The sequence below is a fragment of the Oratosquilla oratoria genome, chromosome 7 (genome assembly GCF_046742065.1).
Source record: "Oratosquilla oratoria isolate Oo_2021 chromosome 7, ASM4674206v1, whole genome shotgun sequence".
NCBI classification, from domain to species: domain Eukaryota; kingdom Metazoa; phylum Arthropoda; class Malacostraca; order Stomatopoda; family Squillidae; genus Oratosquilla; species Oratosquilla oratoria.
This window is the reverse complement of record NC_134783.1, coordinates 36,360,529-36,370,528: the sequence shown is the minus strand read 5'-3', so window position 1 is coordinate 36,370,528 and position 10,000 is coordinate 36,360,529.

Sequence of the window (10,000 nt, the reverse complement as noted above, 5' to 3'; positions counted from 1 at the left end):
TAAAGTCCTGAGCTTGGAATTGGCAAATATTTGCATGACACCATTCTGGTCATGCAGAGCTGAAAGCTAAGGTCCTGAACTTGGAATTGGCGGATATTTGCATGACGCCCTTTTGGTCATACAGAGTGAGAAGTTGAGGTCTTGAGATTGAAAGTGGAAGAATTCGCATGACACACCTTAGGTCATGCAGAGCGACAAGTTGAGGTCCCGAGATTAGAAATGGTGGACTACATGACGACCCTCTGGTCATGCACAGCAAGAGGCTGAGGTATTGAGGTTGGAATTGGTAAGTATTTGCATGACACAAACCTGGTCATGCAGAGCAAGGAGTTGAGGTCCTGAACTTGGAAGTGGGGAATATTTGCATGACTCCAATCTGGTCATGCCAAGCGAGAAGTTGAGCTCCTGATCTTGGAATCGGTGGCTTTTGCATGACGCTCCTCTGGTCATGCAGAGCGAGAAGTTGGGGTCTTGGGCTTGGAACTTGGGAATATTCACATAACGATGTCTAATTATTCAAGTGAAGCGAAAGTTCCCAGAAAGTTTCATTTCGACAGATTTTTTTTCACATTAGGAGTGAGCGATGATTAAAGATTATAAGTCTGTGTCTTAACAAATGATGGGGCATTGTTCAGAATGTTTATTTTCGATCATTTCTTTAAAACATTGTACTTTTATGAGTGAGACTGTTTTACTTGCGTCAAAATTTTTCGTTTTAATGAACTTTATTACAATGAATATGAGTGAAAATTTACAGTATTTAGGTTGCGTCCAAAGTTATAAAGCAACAGATTTCATAATGTTTCGTCTCAACGAACATGATTGTAAATATATAGTCATGAGATTATGTAAAAAAAAAAATCGTCTGAACAAATGAAGCAATGGATTTTATAATGTTTCGTTTCGACGAGTTCGAGTGAAAATGTAGTTATGAGTCTGTGTCAAAATGTTTCGTCTGAACAAGTCAAGCGAAGGATTTCATAATGTTTCGTTTCAACAAGTTTTGTAACAATAGAGTACAAGCGAGAACTAAAGGTCACAGCGCTCTATCAGAATGTTTAATTCCGATAAATGACACAACAGTTCTCAAAGTGTTTCGGTCGGGAAAAAAAAGAGAAAATCAAATGCGAACGATAAGTTATAAAACTCTGTCAAATGACTTAATCTCGATAAATAAGGCAAAAGTTCCCAGATTGTTACGTTTCATCATATTGTATTATACCAAATATGAGCGAAAAAAAATCGACACTCGAAAAAGACTCCCAAGGGTTGAACGCAACATATACAAAGACCATATTTTCATTTTCTCTCAAAGTTCAAAATAAACTTAGACAAGACATAAAAATGTAATTTATGGATTCTGTTCACCATCTTGCTTTACAAATAAACTACTTATCTTTTTACTTACCTATTCATGTATCTATTTATTTAACTATTTATCTATTCCATTTGTTCATTTTTATATTTTATTTCCTAATTTGTTGTATGTCTTGACCCATAGAAAAAGTCCCTACAGATCATAGAAAGCTCAGATATCCTATCAAACAAATAGCATTCGTTGTCCGACGGTTAGGATCAAACTTTGGTCAAGTAAACTTCAAACAAGTACTATAAATCCTCGCCAATCACGACTCTCCTTCATGCAAATGTGGTGGTATCTAGGGTGATATGGTGAAAACACACAATTATATATATAATAGTGATGGTACGATAATACCATCTGGGGATTTTGAAACAGATCATGGGCTTAAATCGCGCCGCGAGTCTTTTGTCTGTGAAGTGACGTCACCGCATCAATCGGCATTAGCTCCGCCCACTTTGAGGGTTCAAACGATAAGCTGCTTCAGTCGTGTGGGAACATCGGTCGAGTGAAGAACGGGGAGCGATGAGATGGATTTTGCTTAGATACATTATTATTATTTTCTTTTTTTTTCATGTCTTAGGTTTTGGTCATTTTAGTTATTCTTGTGGTACTATTGTTTGGTATAGTGATCCAGTTTTTCATGGTTACTGGAAAGCTAGAGGTGGTTTTAATTTGGGGAATCCCGTGTTACGCTATTTGATGTTACTAAAGTTTTGCTGTTGTTCTTAGTCTTGTTCTTGCGGCTGCTCCTGTTACTGATTATCTTCTTCTTTTTCCTCTTGCTCTTCTTCATTTTCCTCTTCTTCTTCCTCTTCTCCTACCTCTTCTTCTTTCTCTATTTCTTTTTTTCTTTTTTCCTCTCCTTTATTCCTTTTTATTTTTCATTTTTCTTCATTCCTTCTCATGTCTTCTTTCTTTCCTTTTCTTTTTTCCTTCTTTTCTTGCTGGTGCTGTTGTTGTTTCTCATCAGCGGAGACAAATTACATTAGAAAGAAAGATTTGTTCACATTTTTAAACGCTGTGGCAAACTTCGTGTTATCTTCCTTACCTCCCCCTTGTCAACAAGCTGATAACAGACTTGAAATCTAGTTTGCTGATAACATTATTTACATTCTTTTGAATATTACCATAGCACAAGATTTCTTAGATTTTTTGTTTATTTATTCGCATATATAGATAAATATATATATATATATATACATATATATATATATATATATATATATATATATAAATTGAAGGTGAAAGAAGTTGAGGAGAAATGGGAGAATTTGCCGCCTTAACGTTTCGACCCGCAGGGTCTTGTTCACAAAGCTAACAACTCAAACGTAACCGGATATTTTATACACGGACGCTTCGGAGAGCTTGTTATTTTATCTGCGTATTATTTTTTTATTAATAAGCTTGTGGCTTTTGCATATACATATATATATATGTATATATACATATATATATATATATATATATATATATATATATATATATATATATACATGTATGTATGTATATACCACAAGGTTTATTTCCTGAGACACGTACCCACCCTTCACACATCCCACCCCCAACCAACGCCCATTTGCTTTCTCTTTCAGTCTTAGATCCTTGTCTTCTCTACGCGTGAGGGGACGAAGAGGGAAGGTCGCCATGTTATGGAAGTGGTGGGGATAAACAAGCTTAGGTTGTCAGGGAAGGGCGAGGCTCAGTTTCAAAGGTTTTCTTGGGTCAAGTCGCGTTAGGCCATACCCACAGAGGTTGCCAACTTCCTAAAATAATAATAATGATAATAGTAATAATAATGATAATAATAATAATAATAATAATAATAATAATAATAATAATAATAATGATAATAACATTAATAATAATAAAAATCATAATAATAATAATAATAATAATAATAATAATGATAATAATAATAATAGCAATAATAATAATAATAATAATAATAATAATAATAAGAATAAGAATAATAAGAATAATAATAATAACAATAATAATAATGACAATAATAATAATAATAATAATAATAATCATAATAATGGTAATAATAATAATAATGATAATAATAATGATAATGATAATAATAATAACAATAACAACAATAATAATAATAATAATAATAATAATAATAATAATAACAACAATAATAATAATAATAATAATAATAATAATAATACTAATAATAATCACAAAACAATACTAATAATAATAATAATAATCATGATAATAATAATAATGATAATAATAATAATATGATAATAATAATAATAATGATTATAATAATAATGATGATGATAACAATAACAATAATAATAATAACAATAACAGTAATAATAATAATAATGATAATAGTAATAATAATAATAATAACGATAATAATAATAATAATAATAATAATAATAATAATATAATAATAATAATAATAATGATAATAATAATAATAACAATAATAGTAACAATAATAATAATGATAATAATAATAATAATAATAGTAATAATAATAATAATGATAATAACAATAAAAAATAAATAAAATAAAGAAAAGTATGTCCTACACATTTATCCATTATTTACCATATATTTGTTTACTTGCTTATTTTTTCTATTTGCGACAAGAAAATATAAGATTCACAATATTGTCCTCTTTCTAGTGAGATATTACGTATTTGTTATCGATATATATCAGATACTAATATCATTTATGCTGCTTTTAAACTATGACGTCACAATCTCCAAATTTTGAAATGTCGCCTTCAAAACGGGAACTCTTGAAATTTTGAGTTTTTGAAAAAAAGTTGCAAACCTTCAAACGATGATAAAGATTAGTTTGTTGAATAAAATCGGCTGGCGGCAACCAGAACAGGTTGACCTCAATTAATGACGTCATCAATGACGTCAGTTAATTTCGTCATCGACTAATTCACTTAATGACGTCAACGAAGAGGTTAATTGAGACAGGAGAATTTAATCCTATGTTTAGTGTGAAAGGAGGTTTTTTTCTTCAGTGGGATAAACCAGTTTAGCGTCAAGCAGGTTAAGTTAACCTTCCCGATTCATCTTACCCCACGAGGATAGAATCGCGGGTGAAACACAATCCGCAGGACTCCCACTTCCCCCCCCTTCTCCCCCCCCCCCGCAAACTCTCGAACGAGTTTCAAAAAGCAATTGTTTCACTGAAGCTTCGAAACGGTTTCATGGCACGTTTCGTTCGGGATTCGAACCGCGCGTTTCAATGTTTTACGAATCGTTATATAGGAATGACCGCATCGGTCATCCGCCTGACCGAACCTCTGGTCTTGTCATCTCCACTGGAGGAGGAGGAGGAGGAGGAGGAGGAGGAAGAGGATAAAAGGATTAGGAGGGTGAAGGAGGAGGTGGTGGAAGGGGAAAAAGAGGAGGAGGAAGAGGGGAAGGAAGAGGAGGAGGAAGAGGAGGAAGAGGAGGAGGAAAAGGAGGAGGAAGAGGAGGATAAAAAGATTAAGAGGATGAATAAGGTGGTGGAGGAGGAGAAGGAGCAGGCGAAGGAAGACGAGGAAGAGGGGGGAAACGAGGAGAAGGAGGAGGAGGAGGAGAGGGAGGAGGAGGAGGAGGAGGAGGAGGAGGAAGATAAAAGGATTAGGGAGGTAAAGGAGGAGGAATAGGAGGAAGAGGTGTATGGAAAAAAGGAGGACGAGGAGGACGAGATGGAGGAGGAGGAGTAGGAGGAGGAGCTAAGGGGATCAGAATTATGGAGAAAAGTAATGAGGAGGGAGGAAAATGAGGACGAAGAGGAAGGAAGAGGAGGAGGAGGAGGAGTAGGGCGGAGGATGAAGAGGGAAGAGGACGAAGAGTAAAGAGGAAGAGAAGGAAGAAGGAAGGAGGAGGAGGGCGGAGGAGGAGGAGAAAAAAGGATGAAAAGGGGAGAGGAGGGACAAAAGAAGAGGAAGAGGGGAGAGGAGGGGAGGATAAAAAGGAGGATGGAGGAGGAGACGAGAGGAAGGAGTAGAGGAGAGGGAGGAGAAGAGGAGAGGAAGGAGAAGAAGAGAGGAAGAAGGAGAGAAGGGGAAGGAGGAGGTGAGAGTAAGGAGAAAGGGGAGGAGGAGGTGAGGGGGAGGAGGAGGTGAGGGGGAGGAGGAGGGGAGGGAAGGAGGAGGGGAGTGGAGGAGGAAGGGAGGAGGAGGAGGGAGAAGGAGGGAGGAGGAGGAGGAGTACAATAGCAAAGGTATAATATGGAGTCACGAGGCGACAGACAGCGTTGGTAAACAAGAGAGCGTGACTATTGATTTTATGGACACGGCCATGTGGAGGGGATGGAGGAGGAGGAGGAGGAGGAGGAGGAGGAGGAGGCGGAGGAGAATGAGGTGGAAGAGGAGGAGGAGGCGGAGGAGGATGAGAAGGAGGCGGAGGAGGAGGGGAGGCGGAGGAGGCGAAGGAGAATTGGGTGGAAGAGGAGGAGGAGGCAGAGGAGGAGGAGGAGGAGGAGGCGGAGGAGGTGAATGAGGAGGAGGAGAAGAAAGAGGTGAGGATGGAGAGAAGGAAGAGGAGGAAGAGGAGGAAGAGAATAGCATGGAAGATGAGGCGGTGGAAGAGGAAGAGGACAAGAAGAAAGAGGTGAAGATAGAGAGAAGGAAGAGGAGGATAATGAGGTGGAACAGGAGATGAAAGAGGAAGAAGAGCCAGAGGTGGACACAGAGGAAGATGAGGAGGAGGAGGAGGAGGAGGAGGAGGAGGAGACGGTGGAGGAGTAGGAAACGAAGGAGGAGGTGAGGATGGAGAAGAAAAGGAGGCGGAGGAGGAGGAGGAGGAGAATGGAGGAGAGAGAGGGGCATTGCGGGAGGGATTAGGAGAGGGAGCAGGATTTGGGCGAATGCAGATGGATGGCGAGGAAGGGAGTGAGGGAGAGAGGGAGGGAGGGAGGGAGGGAAGGGAAGGAGGAAGGAAGGAGGGAGAGAAGGAATTAGGGACGGGGGGATGGAAGGAGGATAGGAAAATAGAGGGATGAGAGGAAGGAGGGATGAGAGAAAGGAGGGATGAGAGGGAGGGAGGGAGGGAGGGAGGGAGGGAGGGAGGGAGGGAGGGAAGGAGGGTGGGAGGAAAGGAGGTAGGGAGGGAGGGAAGAAGGAAATGAGAGAAGGAGCTAGGAAGGGGAGGATGGAAGGAGGAAAGGAAGGAGGGAATATAAAGGGATGAGAGGAAGGAGGGAGGGAGGGACGGAGGGACGGAGGGAAGGAGGAAAGGAGGGAGGGAGGGAGGGAGGGAGGGAGGGAGAGGTGAGTCATTGGGAATGAAGAGGTAAAGTATACAGAATGGAGGGAATAGATATGGAGTTTTATATATGTGGAGTGAATAGATATGGAGTTTTATATATGTGGAGGGATGGAGGGAAAGGCAGAGAAGGGCGAGGAAGGAGGCATGGAGGGGGAAGAACAAGAAGTGGAAGGGAGTGAAGGGAAGTGGAGGGATATAGAGGAAGTTGAGGAGAAGGAAGAGAAAGAGGAGGAATGGATCAGTCGCCGGTAGAGAGAGTTCTTGGGCCCGGTACAGGGACCGAGCGCCAGCCCCCCGGGACAACCCCTCCATATGGAGGTGAATGGGAAGATGATTCCCTCCGAAGTCGGTTGTTGGCCCCTTCAGGGCGACTGAAAATATGGAGGCAAAAGGGAGGAAGTGGAGAGGGTATTGGAGGTGGAGGGAATGGTGGAGGTGTAGGAGGCGGTGGAGGTGATGGAGGAGGTGGAAGAGGTAAAGGTGGAGGAGGTGAAGGTGGAGGAGGTGAAGGTGGAGGAGGTGGAAGAGGAGGAGGAGGGGGAGGAGCAGGAGGAGGAAGAGGTGGAGGAGGTGGAAGAGATGGATGAGGAGAAGGTGGAGGAGGAGTAGGTGGAGGAGGTGGATGTGGAGATGAAGATGGTTGTGGAGGGAACATGTGGAGGTCATGTGGGAGGTGGGAGGAGTATGGAGGAAAAATATAGTGCTTCCGTGGGCCATAGATAGGTTAGGCAGGTCGGTAGGTCGGTAGGTCGGTCGGTTGGTGGGTAGGTCGGTTGGTGGGTAGGTCGGTTAGTAGGCAGGTTGGTTGGTAGGTAGGTCGAAATATATATATGTAGGTAGATCGGTAGATAAGTAGGTAGGTAAGTGGTTAGGTAGGTGGGTAGGAAAATAAGAAGGTAAGTACGTAAGTAGGTAGGTAGGCTGGTAGGTAGATAAGAAGGTAGGTTGGTAGATAAGAACGTAGATTTGTAAGTACGTAAGTGGGTAGATAGATTGGTGGGTTGATAGGAAGTATAGGTAGGTAGGTAAGTAGATAAGTAAATGACTAGGTAGAAGATAAATAGGTAAACAGGTAGGTAGTTCAACAGGAAAATAGGTAGGTAGGTAGGTAAGTAGGTAGGTAGGTCAGTAGGTAGGTATGTAAGTAGATATAAAGTAAGAAGTTAGGTAAGTAAACAGTTGAGCCGTAGATAGGTAGGTAGAGAAGTAGAAGGGTAGATAGGTAGATGGGAATGTATGGAGGGAAATGAAATGGAATGTGTGTGTGTGTGTGTGTGTGTGTGTGTGTGTGTGTGTGTGTGTGTGTGTGTGTGTGTGTGTGTGTGTGTGTGTGTGTGTGTGTGTGTGTATTTACCTAGTTGTATTTTACGGGAAGAGAGCTGTGCTCGTAGTGACCCGCTTTTGTATCTTTCAGCATTCAGTTTAATCTTAAATTCTTGTATAGTTTTTGCACTCACTGTTTCTTCATTCAGTTTGTTCTAGACATCTATCACTCTGTGTGGGAAGCTATTCTTTTTTAAATCTCTTCTGTAACTATCCTTTTTAAGTTTCTTTTCGTGTCTTCTGGTTTTTCTTCTGTCCCACTTTAATAAGTCATCTCTATCAAGGACTTCCATCCCTTTCATAATTCTGTATATGGTTGGCAGGTCTCCTCTTTCTCTTCTTTGTTCCAGGGTAGGTAGTTCGAGTTTGTCCAATCTTTGTTCGTATGCCAAATTGGAGAATGTTGGTGCCATCTTTGTCTTTGCTCTTTGAATTGTTTCTAATTTCTTTGTGTTCTTTTTAGCACTAGGTGTCCATAGTGTCGCAACCTACTCCAATTTTGGTCTTATCAATGTAACTAATATTTTCTCTACCATTTCTTCATCCATGTAGTCAAAAGCCACTTAAATTGATCTTAATATATTGAAAGTTTCTCAGACTAATTTGTTGATATGTTTGTCTGGTGTCATGTCATTGGTGATAGTTACTTTTGATAACTTTTCGCATATTTTTGCTATAGTACTTGTAAAGGATACCGGTCTATAGTCGGTTGGGTTTTCTTTGTCTCCTTTGTATATTTGAACAACATTTGTATTTTTCCAATCTTGTAGTACTGTTCCTTCTTTGAATGAGAATCAATTATCTTGTGTATTTTGTCCGTTAGTTCATCTATACATTCTTTCAATATACAATTTGCAATTCCATCCGGACGTGTGACTTTCAGATGTTAAGGTTTTTTATTTGTTCTCTTATTTTTTTCTGTGTCACCGTTATTTCTTTCATTGCGGGGATCTTTCTTCTCTTCCTCCCAATTGTGTGAGTTTTCAATTGTGAAAACAGATTAAAATACTTAATCATAATTTCAGCCATTTCTACATCATCTATATATATTCTTTATTTTCTTCGCGCATTTTCACTATTTTGTGTTTCTCTTTTAGTTTGTCAATTATAGATCTGTAGAATGGTTTAGTTCGGTCCTTGCATTTTTCTATTATGTCTTTTTCATAGTTTCTTTTTTCTTCCCTGCGTATTTTTACATATTCGTTTCTTAGTTTGATGTATGTTTGCCATTTTTTTTCTTTTTGTCTTTTTTCCATCTTTTCCAGGCTTTGTCTCTTCTATCTTTAGCTTCACTACACTTTTTGTTATACCGACACTTTATGTATACCCTTTTTTGTTTTTTCTTTGGTACATATTTATATGTTCCCTCGTATTTCTCTTTTAATATAGTCCACTTTTCTTCCATCTTTGTTTCTTCATTTAAAATTTTTTCCCAGTTTGCATTTTGAAAAAATTCTAAAAAAAAAAATTCGAAGTCATTTTTGTTGTACATTAGTCTTCCTTTTCCATGTTTCTCGTCTCTTCTCACATCATTTTGTTCTTCTATTTCGAATTATTATGTGGTCACTCTTCCCAACTGGTGTCTTGTATTCCATTTGTCCATTATTTCAGGCTCAGATGTGAATATTAAGTCCAGTCTATGTGTATTCACTTGGTCTTTGGATCACGTGTTGGACTCGTGATCGACAGCTATTTCCCTCCTGGAAGAGAGCTCAGAGCTCGTAGGTCCGATCTATGGGTAATGCTATGACCTTGCACACACACACACCCCCAACTCCCCGCCCACGAGAGTTGAAGTAACACCCCTCAGCGCTGCGATACTGATATTATTTCAGCCCCGGGCGAGAGTCGAACCCGGACCTCCGTAGTGGCAGGCCAGAGTTCTAACCACAGTGTGTGTGTGTGTGTGTGTGTGTGTGTGTGTGTGTGTGTGTGTGTGTGTGTGTGTGTGTGTGTGTGTGTGTGTGTGTGTGTGTGTGTGTGTGAGAGAGAGCGTGTGTGTGTGTGTGTGTGTGTGTGTGTGTGTGTGTGTGTGTGTGTGTGTGTGTGTGTGTGTGTGTGTGTGTG